The sequence below is a fragment of the Dunckerocampus dactyliophorus genome, chromosome 10 (assembly GCF_027744805.1).
Source record: "Dunckerocampus dactyliophorus isolate RoL2022-P2 chromosome 10, RoL_Ddac_1.1, whole genome shotgun sequence".
In the NCBI taxonomy this organism is placed as follows: Eukaryota; Metazoa; Chordata; class Actinopteri; order Syngnathiformes; family Syngnathidae; genus Dunckerocampus; species Dunckerocampus dactyliophorus.
In genome coordinates, this window is record NC_072828.1 from 89744 (window position 1) to 101130 (window position 11387).

The following is an 11387-nucleotide window of genomic DNA, read 5'->3' on the forward strand; positions in this document are numbered from 1 at the left end:
TTTAAGAGAATAAAGTGTAAATATTAAGAGAATCAAGTGTTAAAATTAAGAGTATAAAGTTTAAATATTGAGAATAAAGTGTAAATATTAAGAGAATCAAGTGTTAAAATTAAGAGTATAAAGTTTAAATATTGAGAATAAAGTGTAAATAGCGGGCACTCCGGCTTCCTCCCACAAAACATGCAGGTGAGGTTAATTGGCGACTCTAAATAGGTATGACTGAGAGTGTCAATGGTTGTTTGTCTGTATGTGCCCTGCGATTGGCTGGTGACCAGTCCAGGGTCACCATAGGGTGTTTCGGGTCTTTAATCATCAGACACCCTCCGGGATTGATCAGACCCCGGCTTGTGTCCAAGTAGCGCACCACGGATCCCCCCTACGGATCCACAGCCAGTCAGTCAGCCAGTTGACTGCAGTCCTCTAACTCCAAGGAGTTTAAACACTCGCTGTAGTGAGTGGCCTGCAAAGCCTCTGCAGCCAATTTCGACTGGTTCACAGCGGGCTTTCCAGCCTTTGCTCCGGCACTCCGTAATGAGCTCAGAGTATTTGGCCCTCTTACGCTCATTGGCATTCCTCTTCCCAGGGGACTGTCAGCTCCAATAGCACCACCTGCTTAGCTGACTCCAATGTTAGCACCATGTCTGGCCGGGGCGAGGTGGTAGCAATGTCTGCCGGGAACTCTAGTTGCATTCCCAGGTCCACTTGCAGCTGCCAGTCACGAGCGGTGGTGAGAAGCCCTCCTGTTGAGCTGGTGGCTTACCCTCTGCCCTGCTCTGATGAATGTGATTGATTGCTTTGGGGTGACCTGGGACTACTGTATTGCAGCACAGATGGAATCCGCCAAGGCTTTTAAAACTTGGTTGTGGCGCCAGCGATACCGCCCCTCCCCTAGAGCCTTTGGGCAACAGCTCAGGATGTGCTCCAAGGTTCCCCTCCTCTGGCAAAGCTTGCACTCTGGGGTGTCTGCCAGGCCCCAGGTGTGCAGATTAGCTGGACTTGGAAGGACGTCATACACTGACTGCATGAGGAACTTTGTCCGCAGAGGTTCCGCTCTCCAGAGTTCTGCCCAGGATAGTTTGCGCGGTTCCACATGTCCATACCTTGTCCATTCCCCTGCGTGGACATGCCAACCATCCTGCAGCAGCGTTGTTCCTCCACCTCTGCCCGGATCTCATTTTGGACAAGTCGGCGCTTCTCATTGCCGCGAGCCTGGTCGTACTGTGGCCTGGGAAAGCTGCCAAGGCCTGCCCTACTCATTGCCACGGTTCCCACCAAGGTCTAGTGTCTCAGCCGCACCTCTGCCCTGCCCACGGCTTCTTGTGCCTGCCACTTTCTTCCAGTTTTAACCACAATCCCTGCCGATGTCACCTTGATGTCTGTGGAGTCCTTGTACATCAACACCTCTCTGGATCGGGTGACCTTGAACTCCTCTGAAAGTCCACTGAGGGGGAGGTGCAGCTTGGTGGAATGACCATATAAGGCGATGCTGCTCAGGGACCGAGGGAGCCCCAGCCATCTCCTGAGAAACTGGCTGATGGTCCTTTCTAGTGCTTCTACAGTTGTTATTGGTACCTCATAGACTAACAGGGGTCAGAGTATCCTGGGCAGGAAACCGTGCTGGTACATCCAGGCCTTAAATTTTCCTGGGAGACCTGATTTGTCTATGGCTGTGAGCCAAGAAGTAAGGTTGCTCTTCGTCTGCAGCACAGCTGCTGCATCCTGTCAAAGATTTTGCCCAGGCTCTTGACAGGTTTTTCGGTCACCGTTGGAATCTTGGTCCCTCCAAGTGCAAAGTGGAAATGATCAGCCACCTTACCCTTACTCAGGACCAGAGACCTGGATTTTGCTGGCTTAAAGCTCATCTTTGCCCAGGAGATGAGCTGTTCAAGCCCCTGAAGGAGCCACCTGCACCCAGGAACAGATGTAGTCATCACTGTCAAGTTGTCCATAAAGGCCCTTATGGGGGGCTGCCGGGTCCCTGATCTTGATTTTGGACCTCTGCATTCAACCTCCGCGGGCTTGACAATCATGTTCATGGCCAAGGAGAATAATGACACCGAGATTGTACAGCCGGTGATTATCCCCTTCTCCAGGCGGTGCCAGCCAGATGTTACTTTATTGGAGGAGACTCTTGCGTTGAAATCGTCGTAATAGTCCATGATGAGGTTGCAGATCTTCCCAGGAACGTGGTATCTTGTCAATGCTGTCTCGACAAGTTTGTGTGGGATGGATCCATAGGCGTTGGTTAGGTCAAGCCAGACAGTTGCCAAGTCTCCTTTGCCATCCCTTGCCTCCCGGATGAACTGCGTCACCACTCCTGTATGCTCCAAGCACCCAGGCACTCCTGGAACTCCCCCCTTCTGGACTGAGGTGTCTATGTAGGCATTCTTCAAGAGGAACTCTGTTAGTCGTTGGGACACGATCTTAAAGAAAATCTTGCTCTCAGCGAGAGCAGCGAGATTATACGAAACTGCTCGATGCTGATAGAGTTCTCTTCCTTTAGGATCCAGACGCCTTCGGCATGTCTCCACTGGGCGGCGACGTTGCCTCTTCGCCAGATCACCTTCGAGATTTTCCAGAGACGTTTGAGGAGCCGTGGACACTGCTTATAGACCTTGTAAGGTACACCACTTGGACCGAACAAGATCTTGCAGTTCTGACAGCTTCCTTTACCTCTGACAGGATGGGCTCATCACTGTTGAATTGGAACACTGGTTCTAGAGGTGTCACCAGGGCCTTGCAAGGGCCAAGCTCTTGGTTTCTTGTGACGTTACAGAAGGTGCCGTTGAGATAGTTGTAAATCTATCCTATGGGGCAAGCAAGGTGGCCACTTCGCTTCTGGCCCAGTAGCTTCTTCATGAAGGCACAGGGGTTTCCAATAAAGGCACTCCGCTTCCGAGCCCGTTCCTTTCCCTTCCTTCGGCGCCAGTCAGCCCTCCTCAATGTAATGAGCTTTTTCCTTATGATGCTGGTGAGTTCCAACAAAGCAGGTCTCTCCTCTTCCGTGGCTGCCTTAAACTGACGTCTCAAGGATTTCAGCTGTTGTCTCAGCTGGCTTATCTTGACTTCCCGCCGATTGAGCCTTGCTGGGTTTCCTGTTTCTTGCTTCTGTTCCACTCCAAAACGTTCCACTCCTATGTTCATTATGAAGGAGCACATAGTTTGGAGTTTCTGGTCAGCGTCCCCCTTTGATATGGCTTCCAGGGCTTCATCTACGTCCTCATCCAGCTTGTTCCATTCCTTGCTGTTGGCAGCAGGCCACTTCATCCGACAATGTTCCGATTTCCTTCTTGGTGGTGGGAATTGTGTTGCTCGGAGGTTCCGGGTACTGTGGGGCGACTCCGGACCTGGCTCCTCCTCCGTGTGACCAGGTTCTGCAGCGGGCTCAACCAAAGTTGTTGCGCCAGATGTCATTCCTGAGCGTTGCGCCACTTGTCCCTTCCCAAGGCAGGCCATCTTAGTCTGGTGGATCTTCAGACCTCTCGGGTTCTTGCAGACCTTGCCACATACGCAGACTGCGCTCGTAGTCCGTTGATCATTTGCTTGGGTCGTTCCCAAAATTTCCGTCTGATTGGGATGCTCATCCTCCCCCCCTCTCGGGCATCCCTGGGGGTATTTTCCTATAGGGTTCTTCGTAGCAATATTTTGGTTGCCCCCTCACGGGAGCTGTAGGTCAGGGGGCTGGCCTTTCCTACTCCGTTCGCCGTCTCTCCGAGCTGTCCACTGTCTTTCCAGTTGTCACCACTCTTTCGTGGTTGTCATCCAGACTTTCCTGGAGGTCACTGGCTAGGCCAGATGTGATAGATTTAAATACACCTCACGGTGATACTTCGACACGCCATCAGTGATTAGGAGAATAAAGTGTTAAAATTAAGAGAATAAATTGTAAATATTGAGAATAAAGTGTAAATATTGGGAGTTAAAGTGTTAATATTAAGAGAATAAAGTGTAAATATTAGAGAATAAAGTGTTGAAATTAAGAGAATAAAGTGTAAATATTAAGAATAAAGTGTAAATATGAAAAGAATAAAGTGTAAATATGAAAAGAATAAAGTGTTAAAATTAAGAAAATAAAGTGTAAATATTGAGAATAAATTGTAAATAGGAGAATAAACTGTAAATATTAAGAATAAAGTGTTACAATTCAGAGAATAAAGTGTAAATATTGAGACTAAAATGCAAATATTAAGAGAATAAAGTGTAAATATTGAGACTAAAGTGTAAATATTAAGAGAATAAAGTGTAAATATTAAGAGAATAAAGTGTAAATATTAAGAGAATAAAGAGTCAATATTAGGAGAATAAAGAGTCAATATTAGGAGAATTGTCAAGTTCTTCTCAACTTGGTGCATCCCTTGAACTTCAAGAAAGGGCCTCATTTGCTACGCTGAAGAAACTGGATCCACTCGATGCTTTGCTTTACTTAAGTTTATTTAATGTGGTTCAAGTCATGAGTTTTCATGCACATTAAAGTTTTTCACTGCACAGCACAGCACCTTCAAAAAGAAGGACAAACACGTAATATAAAATTCAATGTTATATTGTATTGCAATATATGAACAAATTTCTATGGCAACAACTTAAATTATATTTTACCACTTTTACTGCTATTTATTGAACTATTTTTAAAATGTTTCAGCATTTGTGTTGTAACTTAGTCTTGTACTTTACATCATGGTTGTTTTCTCAAACTGAGATTAAATAAAAATCTATTAAATTAATACCATGATTTAACAAACATTTAAACAAGTACATTAATGGGCAAAAGAAATCTTCATAGTTTGTATTTGACACCTTAAACATGCTGCTCGTGCCTAGGCAACATTCCAATCAAGAACTAATTAATCAATTAACCAAACATGGGCCGCCGCATGACCACATGTGTCATAAACCATCGGCGGCATTCTTAATTCAACATCCTAAACAACAAATACAGAACACACGCTTTCAATTCATTTAGATTCTTAATTCACAAATGAGGCACGCACCATTAAAGAAAGTCAAGCCGTGTGCAGCGCAGGCGCATCAAAACAGCAGTAATAAGTAAGACTTTTTAATAGAGAGGTATACAATCCCCTTTCTGTCAAAAAGTGATGGATGACCCTACCTTGATTGATTTATGCCCCCTGTCATAAAAGTTTATGGCATGCCCCTCCCCCTAAGCCCCCCAATCCCATACATCTCCTTTCCTAACTACCCCCCTGCAATCCCCGCCCCCCAAGACATCCTACGGCCTTATCTGGGTGTGTTTCTGGCCCCTAAGACGTCCTGCAGCCTCTCTGTGTGTCAGGTTGTGTCTCAAACATGTAGTTTTCCCATTTAAACAATATAAATAATACTGCTAAAACCGTCAAAACATTGCAAACTCTTTTTTACTACATTCCCATTAAAACCATATAAACCAGCCAATTGCAAAGACAGTCAAAACATTGCAAACTCTTTTTTACCTCTTTCTTGTATTTTAGTCAACCTAATTTATTACTTTTACAACTGTAATCTATATGTTTTGTTTTTAAAAGACGCTAAAACAGTCAAAACACCGCAAATTTATTTTACAACTATAATCTAGATGTATTGTTTTTAAAAGACCTAATTTATGATGTGCTTTTGACAAAAAACATGACATCCTTAGCTACCACCTTTTTACTACAGATATTTTCTTAAAAATTATATTTTCTTTAAAAAATCATCATTACCTGTCAGCCGTCCTTCCACCAGCCTTGTTTCTTCAATAGCAAAGGAGAAATGACCAATCTAGACCACTCCCCAATGCATCGAGACCACTCCCCCCAACCAGCTGATACAATTACTGTTGAAAAATCACAGCTATCAGCTTGACCCCTTGGCGTTAAAACAGACTTTATACATGAAAGCAAATAAAGGTGATATAACACAGAGTCAGGAAACCATAAAACCCCCATGACAAAGTTAAACGCAGTACCAGTATACTGCAAGTACCCAAGTACAAGAATGTACTATATTCTATTTATTTATTTATTTATTTCCAAACGCAGTACCAGTATACTGCAAGTACCCAAGTACAAGAATGTACTATATTCTATTTATTTATTTATTTATTTATTTATTTATTTATTTCCAAACACAGTACCAGTATACTGCAAGTACCCAAATACAAGAACGTACTATATTACATTTATTTATTTATTTTGAAATGCATCAGCCTTTGCCCCCCTTACCTAGTCTTTGTGAAGCTTTGATCAACCTTCTTGGAACTTCTTCTCCTGGCTTGTTTGTCATGAATGAACATCCTGACTCGGGTCCATTTGGTGTGACTTCTTTCGGGAGTCCATCCTGGCCGCATCTCCATTTGGTCTGCTTTCTTATGTTAAAATGTTTTGCATCGCGAGGTCGTCATCTGAGCATGATCTATTGGACTTGTAGAGCTTTCCTCACACAGCCATGCTATCCCTGCAGTGTCTTATCTTTTAATCAGCACTCTAGTGTTATGAATGACTAAAGGAAGGTTGATAACTTTCCTAATAAAGCTTTTCACTCTTTCACTAAGAGTTGTCACCCAGTATCTTCTTTGAAGGTAAAAGAGTAAGCAGTGTGTTACAGACAGATTCCTTTGAGGTTGTTCCGGTAAACTTAGGAAAGACAGGTCCCTCTGATTGCTGATAGATGAGTAAATAACCCCAGGTCCTTACCAAAAGCAACTATCCATTAAGAGAGGAAGCAGTCGTAAAAGCAGAGGGTCCGACGTCTCGTACGACGACCAACCTTGGGTTACTCTGGTCTTGCGCGACTCGGATGCAGCGGGGCCGCCTCTGCACTACCGAGGCTGTTAATACCTGGGTGAGTTCCTCTCGCCCCTGACTTAGAGGTTTCTCTTCCCTCTACGGGAGAGACCGTAACCCTTTGAACGGTGTAGTCAGGTAGGCAGGTGCGCCTGCTCCTTACACGAGGGAGCAAGGGTCTTGCACCGCCTAGGTAACTAGGGGTTAAACAATTTACAACTATTTGGGCTCTGTTAATAAAAATAAAAAGTCTAGAACATATAAAGGTCGGGAGCTGAAGGGAACGGACTTCAGCATCAACGATCAATTCCCCCGAGAAATCCTCGACAGGCGCCGACACCTGTTCCCTGTTCGGAGGAAGTTCATCGACGAGGGATGCCGAGCTGTCATCACGGTGGATAAACTCTTCGTCAATGGACAACTTTACCGCGACCAGGAAGTAACACCGTGGCTGTATTGATATGGTAACTAATGATCTATCTCAAACAGGTAACTTTTCTTTCTATCTCGCAGCGCACACACTTGTAGCATTTGCATGGTACTGTCTGCTCCCACTTTACCCCCCCCCCCCCCTTTTTTTCTCTCTCTATCCCACTGTATGTCTGCACAGCCTTTCTTCTTTTTTGTCCTTTTTTTTCTTCTTCTATTTCTTCCTCTTCTATTCCCCCCTCTGTCTCACGTTTTCTCCCCTCCTCATATTGTCACATATCCTCTTGTCTGCCAGCTGTCTCCTTCATCAGCATCTCCTCACAGTGACATCATACACCCTCAAAGTCCAAACCCAACCAAATTCAAGCTATTCACTCAAATACACACACGTGCACGCATTCTCCTACACATACACATCATATTCTACTATTGATACGGATATCACAACTACTCACAAGCACGCTCATCTCACTTATGCATAAACCCACATCAAGTCCTCACTTTAGTTGGCTTAGTTCATTCAGGATTACTATGTTACACTTTGCCTATGTACAAATTAAGCATACATTTAAATGTACTAAATATATTTCCATGATTTTTACTTCCAGGTACACATACTTTGCATTTGATCTTGTTCACACACACATCACTAAAGCTAGTGTAGGATGAACTCACTGCAGTTTGTCACTTGGAATGTCAGGGGAGTTGGGTCGATAGAAAAAAGACAAAAAATGTTTAATCATTTGAAGAACACCCAAGCAGACATTGTCTTATTACAAGAGACTCACATGTCCAAGTGATGATATGTGAATATAGGACATGTATCCTGATATATTTAGGTTAAATATCAATATAGGATATGTATCCTGATATATTTAGGTTAAATATCAATAGAAGATATGTATCCTGATATATTTAGGTTAAATATCAAAATAGGATATGTATCCTGATATATTTAGGTTAAATATCAATATAGGATATGTATCCTGATATATTTAGGTTAAATATCAATATAGGATATGTATCCTGATATATTTAGGTTAAATATCAATAGAAGATATGTATCCTGATATATTTAGGTTAAATATTAATAGATGATATGTATCCTGATATATTTAGGTTAAATATCAATAGATGATATGTATCCTGATATATGTAGGTTAAATATCAATAGAAGATATGTATTCTGATGTATTTAGGTTAAATATTAATAGATGATATGTATCCTGATATATTTAGGTTAAATATCAATAGAAGATATGTATCCTGATATATTTAGGTTAAATATCAATAGAAGATATGTATCCTGATATATTTAGGTTAAATATCAATAGAAGATATGTATCCTGATATATTTAGGTTAAATATCAATAGAAGATATGTATCCTGATGTATTTAGGTTAAATATCAATAGAAGATATGTATCCTGATATATTTAGGTTAAATATCAATAGAAGATATGTATCCTGATATATTTAGGTTAAATATCAATAGAAGATATGTATCCTGATATATTTAGGTTAAATATCAAAATAGGATATGTATCCTGATATATTTAGGTTAAATATCAATATAGGATATGTATCCTGATGTATTTAGGTTAAATATCAATATAGGATATGTATCCTGATATATTTAGGTTAAATATCAATATAGGATATGTATCCTGATATATTTAGGTTAAATATCAATATAAGATATGTATCCTGATATATTTAGGTTAAATATCAATAGATGATATGTATCCTGATATATTTAGGTTAAATATCAATAGAAGACATGTATCCTGATATATTTAGGTTAAATATCAATATAGGATATGTATCTTGATGTATTTAGGTTAAATATCAATATAGGATATGTATCCTGATATATTTAGGTTAAATATCAATATAGGATATGTATCCTGATATATTTAGGTTAAATATCAATATAAGATATGTATCCTGATATATTTAGGTTAAATATCAATAGATGATATGTATCCTGATATATTTAGGTTAAATATCAATAGAAGACATGTATCCTGATATATTTAGGTTAAATATCAATATAGGATATGTATCCTGATATATTTAGGTTAAATATCAATATAGGATATGTATCCTGATATATTTAGGTTAAATATCAATATAAGATATGTATCCTGATATATTTAGGTTAAATATCAATAGATGATATGTATCCTGATATATTTAGGTTAAATATCAATAGAAGACATGTATCCTGATATATTTAGGTTAAATATCAATAGATGATATGTATCCTGATATATTTAGGTTAAATATCAATAGAAGACATGTATCCTGATATATTTAGGTTAAATATCAATATAGGATATGTATCTTGATGTATTTAGGTTAAATATCAATATAGGATATGTATCCTGATATATTTAGGTTAAATATCAATAGAAGACATGTATCCTGATATATTTAGGTTAAATATCAATATAGGATATGTATCTTGATGTATTTAGGTTAAATATCAATATAGGATATGTATCCTGATATATTTAGGTTAAATATCAATATAGGATATGTATCCTGATATATTTAGGTTAAATATCAATATAAGATATGTATCCTGATATATTTAGGTTAAATATCAATAGATGATATGTATCCTGATATATTTAGGTTAAATATCAATAGAAGACATGTATCCTGATATATTTAGGTTAAATATCAATATAGGATATGTATCCTGATGTATTTAGGTTAAATATCAATATAGGATATGTATCCTGATATATTTAGGTTAAATATCAATATAGGATATGTATCCTGATATATTTAGGTTAAATATCAATATAAGATATGTATCCTGATATATTTAGGTTAAATATCAATAGATGATATGTATCCTGATATATTTAGGTTAAATATCAATAGAAGACATGTATCCTGATATATTTAGGTTAAATATCAATATAGGATATGTATCCTGATATATTTAGGTTAAATATCAATAGAAGATATGTATCCTGATGTATTTAGGTTAAATATCAATAGAAGATATGTATCCTGATATATTTCGGTTAAATATCAAAATAGGATATGTATCCTGATATATTTAGGTTAAATATCAATATAGGATATGTATCCTGATGTATTTAGGTTAAATATCAATATAAGATATGTATCCTGATATATTTAGGTTAAATATCAAAATAGGATATGTATCCTGATATATTTAAGTTAAATATCAATATAGGATATGTATCCTGATATATTTAGATTAAATATTAATAGATGATATGTATCCTGATATATTTAGGTTAAATATCAATAGAAGATATGTATCATGATGTATTTAGGTTAAATATCAATAGAAGATATGTATCCTCATATATTTAGGTTAAATATCAATAGAAGATATGTATCCTGATATATTTAGGTTAAATATCAATAGAAGACATGTATCCTGATATATTTAGGTTAAATATCAATAGAAGATATGTATCCTGATATATTTAGGTTAAATATCAATAGAAGATATGTATCCTGATATATTTAGGTTAAATATCAATAGAAGATATGTATCCTCATATATTTAGGTTCAATATCAATAGAAGATATGTATCCTGATATATTTAGGTTCAATATCAATAGAAGATATGGATATGTATCCTGATATATTTAGGTTAAATATCAATAGAAGATATGTATCCTCATATATTGAGGTTAAATATCAAAATAAGATATGTATCCTGATATATTTAGGTTAAATATCAAAATAGGATATGTATCCTGATATATTTAGATTAAATATCAATATAGGATATGTATCCTGATGTATTTAGGTTAAATATCAATATAAGATATGTATCCTGATATATTTAGGTTAAATATCAAAATAGGATATGTATCCTGATGTATTTAGGTTAAATATCAAAATAGGATATGTATCCTGATGTATTTAGGTTAAATATCAATAGAAGATATGTATCCTGATGTATTTAGGTTAAATATCAATAGAAGACATGTATCCTGATATATTTAGGTTAAATATGAATATAGGATATGTATCCTGATATATTTAGGTTAAATATCAAAATAGGATATGTATCCTGATATATTTTGGTTAAATATCAATATAGGATATGTATCCTGATATATTTAGGTTAAATATCAAAAGAAGACATGTATCCTGATATATTTAGGTTAAATATCAATAGAAGATATGTATCCTGATATA

General features: G+C 38.0%; 1 pseudogene; it reads right to left on the bottom strand.

Annotated features, from left to right (window-relative positions):
• Positions 1 to 398: 398 nt before the first annotated feature.
• On the bottom strand, positions 399 to 3456 carry LOC129188857 (uncharacterized; annotated as a pseudogene).
• Positions 3457 to 11387: the final 7931 nt, after the last annotated feature.